At 38.3% G+C, this 10,418-nt stretch overlaps 1 pseudogene; it reads right to left on the bottom strand.

Moving 5' to 3' along the window:
- Window positions 1–233: 233 nt before the first annotated feature.
- Window positions 234–9,775, bottom strand: LOC124961294 (serine/threonine-protein kinase Nek4-like; annotated as a pseudogene).
- Window positions 9,776–10,418: the final 643 nt, after the last annotated feature.

The following is a 10,418-nucleotide window of genomic DNA, read 5'->3' as shown; positions in this document are numbered from 1 at the left end:
TTTAGGTTCAGTAAACAGTATCCAAAAAAGTAACATTTTTCCTCATAAAAAGAATATGAAAGTCAAAGATTTCTTTCCTTTGTGAACATACCTCATAATTACTCTGTTCTGTCCATGTTTTTCCCAGAGATATAAAGGGGTGATGAATGGCTTTATAATAACTATTATAATTTGTTTTCAAAGTCCAAAACGTTGAAAATAGGTCTTTAGGTCTGACAGATTAGAACAAATTCTCAAAATCTCACATTTTCTTCAAACGATTTCGACTGATAAGCTTTCACACTGTAAGTTGTATACTTTTCACCCATATGCTCCAGAAAATGTGCCTCTGCAATTCATCCTCCTCTCCTAAAAGATCATATACCTGCTCTAAAATCTGAATTTCTAAGCCCCTGCTGACATCCACTCTTAAGACTTCGACTATTCTGATCTTTTCAGAACCTGACATGATAGCTGAAGGCAGTTCTTTAAATTAGAACTCCTCTGTCTTTTCTGCACCTTTTCCAGGAAGTACCAGTGTGTCCTGATATTTTAGATGAAGTTTGAATTCTGATGCTGGATTTGGTAATGGAAGATCTTCACAGTTGTCTTTAGAATCCAGTTTAAGGGTCTCAGTCATCAATTGTACCAAGTCGCTCATTTCATTTGTATGACTTTTCCCTTCCCTGGAATTCCCATCTGACTTATCAGTTGAACTTGTAGAAGAACTTAACTCATCCTCAGACAAGCAATGAATCAGTTTCCTTTCCTGAGTGATACTGCAGTCAGAAGAGAACCATCTGGCAGGGATGGGCTGGCTTTCCTGCTGCAGTTTTCCTGGCCCCACTGTACTCAGAGACTTTTGCACTGTAAAGCCTGATGGGAGCATCTCTCCCTAGGACTGCTTTAATCTCCGCCTCTCTGGCTGATAATGGTCAGTCCTTTTATTTATTTATTTTTCCATGTGTGTATTTTGGGGATTCCCACTAACCTTTAATAATGACGTCTTACTGTTCCTTGAACTGCTCCTAGACCCAATGAGCATTCTTCTTTGGTTTTCAACAGTTTGTTGTGTTGATAGGACAGCCTCTTTTCCCACAGTGGGATGTGAAGGCAAAAGTTAAGGAAGTGACTGTTGGAATGCAAAGATACCTGCTGGAATACTGACCACAGACCGCCAGGGGAGCGCCAGCTGCCTGCTGTTGCCTGGAAGTTCACTGTCACAGTACCTGCAGGTTTGGTTACATGCAGCTGCCGCCTTTTGAAACAACAGCCAAGGCCCGTAGGACCCCTGGTCGGACTGACTGAGCCCTGTCTCCAGGATTCCTCAGCCCGACCAATCACTCCCTGCCTCCAGGGCTCTCATATCAAATGACTGCTCCCCATCACCCCAGACCAACTGACTGCGCCCTACCACCAGGACCCCCAGAATGACTGTGCCCTACCAACAGGACCCCCAGACTGACTGATTGCACCCCACCTCCATGACCCCTGCCAAACAACTGCACCTTATCTCCAGGACCTCCAGCTGACCACGTCCACACCCTGAGCTGCAACTCCCCATTTGCCAACACATTTGGAAGCCAGAGCGGCCATCTTGGATAATCCTGGAAGCTATATCTCCCATCTTTAGGTGGGGCATCTCATCCTGAGATGCCTGCTGGAGACTTGAAGCTCATTGTCGGGTACCTCTCTCACATCAGGCTACTGAAACTGTTATAGTGTATATGACTGTTATAGTGTAGGCTTCTTTTTTCTCCTTATTGAAAAATTTTAAGTTTTTATTTCTTTACTTTTCTTGCTTCCTTTTCCTTTTGTTTACCTGTTCCCTCTTTCTCCCTTTTTGCATGCTAACAACCAACTTCTTTTGATTACACTCTCACTCTTTCTATTATCTAGAACTTCTATATATTCTTTTCTTATCCCATTAACAGCTACATCCTACACCCCTCCCCATCCTCTTTGTCCTCCATTAGAACTGCAGACCTTATTGCAAATATATTTGTTATACTGAAGATAATTGAAATTATTCTGTTTATTATGACAATATTGTTAATGTTCTTATAGGCAATATTTGGTCTAGGGTTGCACACTGTCTGAACTGGGCACTGCTAATATTGATCTCCCCCTTAAAGAAAAGGTTTAGAAACCTATAGGGTCACTCTAAACCTATAGGGGGAAACTGCAGTACACCAGATCTGCACTGCTAGAGGGGAAGATACATGAAAAACATGAAAAAACAAGGAAAGAAAATGATCCAAACAAATCTGGAGTCTATATTAATAGAATCCAATGACAGTATGGTAGAAGAAATGTCAGAAAAGGACTTCAGGTTATACATCATTAAGATGATTTGTTAAGCAAAGAATGAGATAAGACAACAAATGCAGGCAATGAATGATCATACCAATAAGCAGTTGAAAGAGAAACTGCAGGAAGCAAAAGATCATTTCAACAAAGAGATAGAGATTATCAAGAAAAAAAAAAAAAAACCAAAAAACAAACAAACAAAAAAAAAAACAAACTGATATCGTTGAAATGAAGGAAACAATAAACCAAATAAAAAACTCAATGGAAAGCATCACCAACAGATTAGACCGCTTAGAAGACAGAACCTCAGACAATGAAGACAAAATATTTAGTCTTGAAAATAAAGTCACCCAAACAGAGAAGATGGTAAGAAATCATGAACAGAAGCTCCAAGAACTATGGGACATCATGAAAAGACCAAATTTAGGAATTATCAGGATTAAGGAAGGCACAGAAATACAAATCAAAGGAATGAACAACCTATTCAATGAAATAATATCAGAAAATTTCCCAAACCTGCAGAATGAAATGGAAAATCAAATACAAGAGAACACCAAGTGCACAGAATCACAACAGATCCACACCAAGGCACATTATAATGAAAATAACTAACATACAAAATAAAGATAGGATTTTGAAGGCTGCGAGAGGAAAGCATCAGATCACATATAGGGGGAACCAACATGGATATCAGCAGATTTCTCAGCCCAAACTCTAAAAGCTCGAAGGGCCTGGAAGAACATATTTCAAGCTCTGAAAGAACTTGGTTGCCAACCAAGACTCCTATACCCAGCAAAACTAACCTTCAGATTTGAAGATGAAATAAAATCCTTCTACGATAAACAAAAGTTAAAAGAATTTACAAATAGAAAGCCTGTGCTACCAAATATTCTCAACAAAATATTCCATGAGAAGGAAATGAAAAACAACAATGTAGGTCAGCAAAGGGAGGAACTGCCTTAGAGAAAAATCCATTCAAAGGAGAAACCAAGCCAAGTTTAAAACCAAAAGTAAGCCCAAGTGACTGGGAATACAAATCATATCTCAATAATAACCCTGAATGTGAATGACCTACACTCATCAATCAAAAGACATAGACTTCCAGGGCAACTTATTCAATTTTTGTTTAAAAAAGACCACCACTGGGTGGTCCATGGCCCCATGTGGCTTTTAAGGACAGAGATTTACATGTATATTCAAGAAATTATCAACAACTTTCACCTAAAAATCCAGGTTTCTAGCTTTTCCTGGAAACTCAGGTGATTCAGATGATTGGGCTGCGTGCAACCACCTCGACAATCAGGCAGGTGGTCTCTGTTTACCTCCAAGTCTTCATCCACTTCCCTCACCTGTGCCATCTGCTAGGCCACTTTATGCACTGTATTCGTGATCCTTGCTTTTTTTGTCCAGGAAAGAAATACTGTGTCCATACACAGGGATGGCCATGGAGAGGTTATGAGATCATCCTTTAATTAATTATGTCATTCTCTCTCCCACTTCCCACTCCTCTCTTCAGGTCCAGTGCCTTCTATTTGAACTCCCTCACCTCCCTGAGGCTTCTCCTGGGTAGGTTTTGTTTTGTCTCATTTTTTGGCAATGCCAGGATGAACCCAGGGCCTCATGCATGCTAGACAAGTGCTCTATTAGCATTGAGCTCCATCCCCAGCCCCTCCAGGGTGGGTTCTAGGCAAGGGTTCTCCTGCTCTGGTTTCTATGTCAATAGAATCTCATTTATTTTCTGTCTTCTGGAAATGCAAGTTAATGTGTGATCTGCTGATGTCCCGCTCCACTCTCAGCACTGTCTTAAATTTATATTAATACATTTGTTTTGTTTATGTTTCTTTGCAGTATTGAGGATTGAACCTGAGGGTTCTTTACCCCTGAGCTACAACCCTAGTCCTTTTTATTTTATTTTGACAAAATATTTTGCTAAGTTTCTGAAGCTAATCTTGAACTTGAAATCCTTCTGTCTCAGTCTCCTGAGCCACTAGGATTATAGGCATATGTCACCACGCCCAGTTATTTTAAGACTTTTTTAAAATTTATTTTTATTGTAAACAAATGGGATACACGTTGTTTCTGTTGTACATGGAGTAACAGCATACCATTTGTGTAATCATACATTTACATAGGGTAATGATATTTGAATCATTCTGGTATTTTTTTCCTTCCCCCCACCCCTCCCACCCCTCTTTTCCCTCTATACAGTCCTTCCTTCCTCCATTCTTGCCCCCCTTTCACCCCCCTTTATGTGTCATCATCCGCTTATCAGCGAGATCATTTGTCCTTTGGTTTTATGAGATTGGCTTATCTCACTTAGCATGATATTCTCCAATTTCAACCATTTGCCTGCAAATGCCATAATTTTATTATTCTTTATAGCTGAGTAATATTCCATTGTGTATATACATCACAGTTTCTTTATCCATTCATCAATTGAAGGATATCTAGGTTGGTTCCACAATCTGGCTATTGTGAATTGAGCAGTTATGAACATTGATGTGGCTGTATCTCTGTAGTATGCTGATTTTAAGTCCTTTGGGTATAGGCCAAGGAGTGGGATAGCTGGGTCAAATGGTGGGTCCATTCCAAGATTTCTGAGGAATCTCCACACTGCTTTCCAGAGTGGCTGCACTAATTTGCAGCCCCACCAGCAAAGTATGAGTGTACCTTTCCCCCCATCCTCTCCAACACCTGTTGTTGCTTGTATTCTTGATAATCGCCATTCTAATTGGGAGAGATGGAATCTTAGGGTAGTTTTGATTTGCATTTCTCTTATTACTAATGATGGTGAACATTTTTTCATATGTTTGTTGATTGCTTGTAGATCTCCTGTGAAGTGTCTGTTCATATCCTTAGCCCAATTGTTGATTGGGTTATTTGTATTCTTGGTGTAGAGTTTCTTGAGTTCTTTATAGATTCTGGAAATTAGTGCTCTATCTGAAATATGAGTGGCAAAGATTTCTCCCACTCTGTAGGCTCCCTCTTCACATTGCTGATAGTTTCCTTTGCTGAGAGAAAGCTATTTAGTTTGAATCTATCCCAGTTATTGATTCTTGCTTTTTATCTTGTGCTGTGGAAGTCCTGTTAAGGAAGTCTGATCCTAAGCCAACAAGTTGAAGATTTGGACCTACTTTTTCTTCTATAAAATGCAGGGTCTGTGTCTGATTTCACAGTCCTTGATCCATTGTGAGTTGAGTTTTGTGAGAGATAGGGATTTAGTTTCATTCTGTTGCATATGGATTTCCAGTTTCCCCAGCACCATTTGTTGAAGAGGCTATCTTTTCTCCATTGCATATTTTTGGCACCTCTGGTTAGTATGAAAAAATTGTATGTATTTGGGATTGTGTCCATGTCCTCTATTCTGTACCATTGATCTACCTGTCTCTTTTGATGCCAATACCATGCATCAAAAGAGATGCATGTTACTATTGCTTTGTAGTATAGTTGAAGTTCTGGTATTGCGATACCCCCTGTTTCATTCTTCCTGCTAAAGATTGCTTTAGCTATTCTGGGTTTCTTATTCTTCCAGATGAATTTCATGATTGCTTGCTCTATATCTGTAAGGTATGTCATTGGGATTTTAATTGGAATTGCATTGAATCTGTATAGCACTTTTGGTAGTATGGTCATTTTGACAATATTAATTCTGCCTATCCAAGAACATGGGAGATCTTTCCATCTTCTAAGGTCTTCCTCAATTTCTTTCTTCAATGTTTTGTAGTTTTCATTGTAGAGATCTTTTACCTCTTTGGTTAGATTGATTCCCAAGTATTTTTTTTTTGAGGCTATTACAAATGGAGTTGTTTTCCTCATTTCCCTTTCAGATGTTTCATCGCTTGTGTATAAAAATGGTTTCGATTTATGTGTGTTGATTTTATAGCCTGCTTTTTTGCTGAATTCATTGATGAGGTCTAGAAGTTTTCTGGAGGAGTTTTTTGGATCCTCTAAATACAGAATCATGTCATCAGCAAAGAGTGACAGCTTAAGTTCCTCTTTTTCTATTTGTATCCCTTTGATTTCTTTAGTCTGCCTAATCGTTCTGGCTAGAGTTTCGAGGACAATGTTGAATAGAAGTGGTGAAAGAGGACATCCTTTTCTTGTTCTGGTTTTTAAAGGGAATGGTTTCAGTTTTTCTCCATTAAGAATAATGTTGGCCATGGGCTTAGCATAAATAGCCTTTACAATGTTCAGGTACATTCCTATCCCTATTTTTTTCTAATGTTTTGAGCATGAAGGGGTGTTGTATTTTGTTGAATGCTTTTTTCTGCATCAATTGAAATAACCATATGATTCTTATCCTTAAGTCTATTGACATGATGGATTACATTTATTGATTTATGGATGTTGAACCAACCTTGCATTCCAGGGATGAACCCCACTTGATCATGGTGCACAATTTTCTTAATATGTTTTTGGATATGGTTTGCCAGTGTTTTGTTAAGGATCTTTGCATCTATATTCATCAAGGATATTGGTCTAAAATTTTCTTTCCTTGATGTGTCTTTGCCTGGTTTGAGTATGAGGGTGATATTAGCTTCCTAGAATGAGTTTGGTAGGGTTCCCTCCTTTTCTATTTCCTGGAATACTTTGAGAAGTATTGGAATGAGTTCTTCTTTGAAGGTCTTGTAGTACTCAGCTGAGAATCCGCCTGGTCCTGGGCTTTTCTTGGATGGTAGGTTTTTAATGGCTTCTTCTATTTCATTGCTTGATATTGATCTGTTTAAATTGTGTATGTCCTCCTGGTTCAGTTTGGGAGGAGCATATGTCTCTAGAAATTTGTCAATGTCCTCGGTAGTTTCTATTTTGTTGGAATATATATTTTCAAAGTAACTTCTCATTATGTTATGTATTTCAGTGGTGTCTGTGGTGATATTTCCTTTTTCATCACAAATTTTGTAATTTGAGTTTTCTCTCTACTTCTCTTTGTGTGTTTAAGGGTTTGTCTATTTTGTTTACTTTTTCAAAGAACTAACTTTTTGTTTTGTCAATTTTTTGAATTGTTTCTTTTGTTTCAATTTCATTGATTTCAGTTCTGATTTTAATTATTTCCTGTCTTCTACTACATTTGGTGTTGTTCTGTTCTTTTTCTAGGGCTCTGAGCTGTAATGTTAGGTCATTTAGTTGTTGACTTTTTTTTTTTTCTTGAATGTGCTCCATGCAATGAATTTTCCTCTTAGTACTGTTTTCATAGTGTCCCAGAGATTTTGATATGTTATATCATCATTTTGATTTACCTCTAAGAATTTTTTTAATCTTCTCCCTGATATTTTCTGTTATCCATGTTTCATTCAATAGCATATTATTTAGCCTCCAGGTGTTGGAGTAATTTCTGTTTTTTATTTTGTCATTGATTTCTAATTTCATTCCACTATGATCTAATAGAACACAAGGCAGTAGCTCTATTTTTTTGTGGCTTTTTTGTGGCATAACATATGATCTATTTTTGAGAAGTTTCCATGTGCTGCTGAGAAGAAAGTGAATTCGCTCCTTGATGGATGGAATATTCTATATTTGTCTGTTAAGTCTAGGTTATTGATTGTTATAGAGTTCTATGTTTTCTTTTTTTAGTTTTTGTTTGGAAGATCTATTTAGGGATGACAGCAGTGTGTTAAAGTCACCCTGAATTAATGTGTTGTGTTCTGTTTGATTTCTGGATTTGAGAAAGATTTGTTTGATGTACACGGATGCACCATTGTTTGGGGCATAAATATTTACAATCATTATGTCTTCCTGATTTATGGTTCCCTTAAGCAGTAGACATGTCCTTATTTATCCCTTCTGACTAACTTTTCCTTGAAGTCTACTTTATCTGAAATAAGGATGGAAACCCCCACTTTTTTTACTGTAGGTTTTTTCCCATCCTTTCACCTTCAGTCTGTGGATGTATTTTTCTATGAGATGAGTCTCTTGAAGGCAGCATATTTTTGAGTCTTTCTTTTTAATCCATTCTGCCAGTCTATGCCTTTTTTTTTTTTTTTTTTTTTTAATGCTTCATTCAGATCAATGGTTCTTATTCCCCAACATAACCCAGGGGACATTTGGCAACTTCTGGAGACATTTTTGATTGTCACAAGTAGGGGAATGCTACTGGCACGTAGTAGGTAGAGATGTTGCTAAATATCCTACTGTGCACAAGAAGGCCTCCCATGAGAAAGAATCATCTGTCCTAACATGTCAATGGTGTGGGGGTGGGAAAACTCTGACATAAAGCCATCTGAGAGCTGCCTGCCCCATCTCTAACTACCAGAGTTCAAGAGGGGATTCTATTCTCTCTCTCTCTCTCTCTCTCTCTCTCTCTCTCTCTCTCTCTCTCTCTCTCTTTCTCCCTATCTCCAACAAAATTTTTTCCAACAAAATAGAAACTACTGAAGACATTGACAAATTTCTAGAGACATATGCTCCTCCCAAACTGAACCATGAGGACATACACAATTTAAACAGATCAATATCAAGCAATGAAATAGAAGATTTGGCATTTTATATGAGGCTGCCTCAGGATGCGCCTCACAGAGAGTCTTTTTTCGGGTCTTTTGTTCAGTATTGTTCTTATCAGTTCTGACAGCTATGGGCTATAAACATTGGTATTGGTAGCAACTTTCCTTCAACAAACTGATAAACTAAAGAATTCGTGTCTTTTGCATTGAAAGCATGCTTCAGGGTGCGCATTTCATAGACACAGCATCCCAAAGCCCAAATATCAGACTTATAGTTGCAGGGTCTGTTTGAGAACAATGCAGGACTCCAGTACTAGGGTGTTATATTTGGTGTGAGGTGGCCCCCAAAAGCTCACATGTGAGACAATGCAGGAAGGTTCAGAAGAGAAATGGTTGGGTTATAAGAGTCTTAACCCAATCAGTGAATTGATCCCTGATGGGATTAATTGAATTGATACGGTGTGGCTGGAAGAGATTGGAAATGGGGAGTGACATATTTTGTACTTGGAGAGTGGAGTCTCTCTCTCTCTCTCTCTCTCTCTCTCTCCCTTTCTGCTTCCTGATGATGTGAGCTGCTTCCTTCTGCCACACTCTTCCACCATAATGTTCTGCCTCACCTCCAGCCCTAAGGAATGGAGCCGGCCTTCTATGGACTAGGAGCTCTGTAACTGTGAGTTCTCATATAAACCTTTCCTCCTCTATAATTGTGCTGGACAGATCATTTAGTCACAGCAGTGAAAAAGCTGACTATAACACAGGGTGTGCCAGTGAGAGTGCTTGCCAGGTCACAGTGGTTTTTACTAATACTCAAGCAATTCCTAGATCACCCACTTTGATAATGTTTGTTCTTGTTAGGAAGACATTTAGAGTTTTCAGATCTCAGTGAAGGATGTGCTTCTCATGTAAATACTGCAAAATCATAGTAATCTGTACAAACCATTCTACCACCTTCTCAGGCAGAAGTTGCCCTTTTTGCTCCTGAGCTTCCAGTACAGATCATCTCCTTCACAGAAGCCCATGACAATGTAGAGTAGACCATCTTCTCCCTCCCACGAGGGAGGTGACAAACAAGGTGAATGAATAAAGAAAATGTGGTATATGTACACAATGAAATATTAGCCATGAAGAAGAATGAAATTATGGCATATTCCAGTAAATGGGTGAAACTGGAGATTATCCTGCTAAGTGAGATAGGCCAATCCCAAAAAACTAAAGGCCAGATGTTCTCTCTGATATGAGGATGCTGACTCACAATAGGTGAGTGAGAGGGAGGAGTTCACCATATTGGACAGGAGGAGTGAAAAGAAGAGAGGAGGGATGGGAATAGGAAAGATAGTAGAATGAATCAGACATAACTTTCCTATATTCATGTATGAATACACAACCACTGTAACTTCACATCATGTACAACCACAAAAATGGGAAGTTATACCCCATGTAAGCATAAAATGTCAAAATACATTATCTTGTCATGTATAATTAAAAACAATAATATTTAAAAGGCAAAAAAATCTATAGTTAGATAAGATTGATCAGAAAACGACATTAATTTAGGAATGCAAGATCAAATGTGAATTCAGCATAAAACCAGGAGCTCAAAAATAAAGAAAATTTTAAAATAAAGGATTTCTTTAAATAATGACATTGCCATAATTACTCTAGTAAAGGAGTATGAAGAACATCTTTATCAGA

The sequence above is a fragment of the Sciurus carolinensis genome, chromosome 12, assembly GCF_902686445.1.
Source record: "Sciurus carolinensis chromosome 12, mSciCar1.2, whole genome shotgun sequence".
Lineage (NCBI taxonomy): Eukaryota > Metazoa > Chordata > Mammalia > Rodentia > Sciuridae > Sciurus > Sciurus carolinensis.
This window is presented reverse-complemented; position numbering and strand designations above follow the sequence as displayed.